This window comes from Ursus maritimus, unplaced genomic scaffold, assembly GCF_017311325.1.
Source record: "Ursus maritimus isolate PB19 unplaced genomic scaffold, ASM1731132v1 scaffold_32, whole genome shotgun sequence".
NCBI classification, from domain to species: domain Eukaryota; kingdom Metazoa; phylum Chordata; class Mammalia; order Carnivora; family Ursidae; genus Ursus; species Ursus maritimus.
This window is the reverse complement of record NW_024425786.1, coordinates 29799040-29801182: the sequence shown is the minus strand read 5'-3', so window position 1 is coordinate 29801182 and position 2143 is coordinate 29799040. Positions and strand designations below refer to the sequence as shown.

The 2143-nt window shown below is 43.6% G+C and overlaps 1 non-coding gene across 1 annotated transcript; it reads left to right on the top strand.

Moving 5' to 3' along the window:
* The first annotated feature begins 1518 nt into the window (after nt 1-1518).
* On the top strand, nt 1519-1625 carry LOC121099873. The gene has a single exon (XR_005831614.1). It is a non-coding gene; the product is annotated as a U6 spliceosomal RNA (small nuclear RNA).
* Nucleotides 1626-2143: the final 518 nt, after the last annotated feature.

The window sequence follows — 2143 nt, the reverse complement described above, 5'->3', positions numbered from 1 at the left end:
CCCAGGAAATACCCAGCCAAACACAAACTGTTGCACAACATGGGGTCAGGTTTGACTTGAGCTGCGGGAGAAGTGGATCACCACTCCAACTTTCATGCAATATCCGGTGTTTGTTTCCAGAACCAAACTTGCTTTTGAGAAGGCTTTCGCCTGCTCTCCTTCCTTCTGTCATCCTAGACAAACTAAAATCAGCTACGTATGGCCCCACTTCTGCTGCGGCCCAGCCTCCCTGGAAATGACCTGTCATGCTGCTGCCAGAGTCAGGCTTCTCTTAAAAAGCCCCACACTGTTTATATCATTTCTCTGCCTTGAAAATATCTAGCGCCTTCTTCTGCCTACGTTATTCCTTAGCCCTTTATGAACGGAGACTCAACTTTCCATTCCAGCCTCATCTCTCACCCTCAACAACTGCCCATTCTCCCCCGCTTCCTACTTTGTAACACTTCCCATTCTTCCCCAGAGGAAACGGAGACTTCCATGAGTCTGTTCCTTTGCACACCTGTTGTCTTTCCAAAGTACCTTTCCTCCCTTCTTAACCGCCAAACTGCCACCCAACTTCAAGATTCAGCTCCAGCACCATTTTCGCTGTCAAGTCTTCCCCGTCACCCACCATGCTGCCCCTAGTAATCACTCCACCTCTGCTCTCACAGCACTCTGTTGATATCTCTATAAATAGCACCTGATATGGAGATAAACAGACAACTATACTCCCCCCCCCGACTGTGCACAGGACTGACAATCCCTCAATGCCTTGTACAGGTTTTCAATGAAAGCAAGGAAGTGGGGGAGACACCTGGCTGGCTCAGTCGCGGGAGTGTGCAACTCTTCATCTTGGGGTTGTGAGTTCAAGCCCCAAGTTGGGTGTAGAGATTACTTAAATATGGGGACTTCCAGAAAAGAGAGAAGAAGCACGGAACATTATCAGGGAGTAAACCAGTTAGTTGGTAACAAATTGTAAAAAACGATCTTCCAAATCAAAGGATTTCAATATATATCATACCAGGAAGTCTAAAAAGGTTCCTCCCACTCCACAATGAGCAAAGGATGCTGTTTAGCCACTGGCATTCATTCAGAGGGACCATCCCCACAGTTGTTGTAACGAATAATATATATGATTAGGGTGACTAGCATGGCGTTTCTCCAGGAAAAGAGCCAAAAGAAACTGTGGCAGAATGGTGCAGGCAAGAGCCTTACCCTTTCAATACTGATAATCTAATTTAAAAAAAAAACACAAGACCAAGGATGGGAGAGAAAAAATAATTTATATTTTGTTAGCATATAGGCTCACTCTGAAGAGAGAAGCATAGTGAACACTCATCACCTATTGTAATAAAAAACACAGAACTATCCCCACACATCTGAAAGTCCAGAGTACTAATCGCTATGCCATGGAACCCCATATTCTCCATGCATTTCACACCAGTGGCAATAGAAGCCAACCCCAGTGTGAACTTGGATTGACTGATAACCCTCTCCAGGCCAGTGACATGCAGTAAGCCTAAAATATATACAGTTAAGGTGCTCACTTGGGCAGCACATATACTAAAATCGGAACAATACAGAGAAGATTAGCATGGCCCCTGCGTAAGGATGACACGCGAATTCATGAAGCATTCCATATTTTTGATGGTAGCTGTACTTGTGGTGAACATAGCATAATGCATAAACTTGTCAAATCACCAGGTTGTACACCTGAAACTAATGTGACATTGTGTGTCAACCTTATTCAAATAAAAAGAAAAAACAAAAATTGTTTTTAAAAGCTAAATATAAGGGGCACCTGGCTGGCTCAGTCAGTGGAGCATCTAACTCTTGATCTTGAGGTTGTGAGTTCGAGCCGCAAACTGGGTATAGAGATTACTTAAAAAAAATTAAATATTTTTTTAAAAAGAGCTAAATACACACACACAAGCACACAATTAAGGAGGGGATAAATTTTAATAGTACAAAACTGTCATGCATCTAAAAACTACGGGACTTTTACTGAAGGTCTAAATAGGTGCCTAGCGCTGTAAAAGATGTTGACAGGCCTCACCCCAGAAACATGCAGATTCCCAGATTCCTTGCACTGGAGAGAATCACCCCATTGTGATTGGTTTGCTTAAGGGCCCTGGGAATGGGAGGGGCAGACAATTCTCACTGT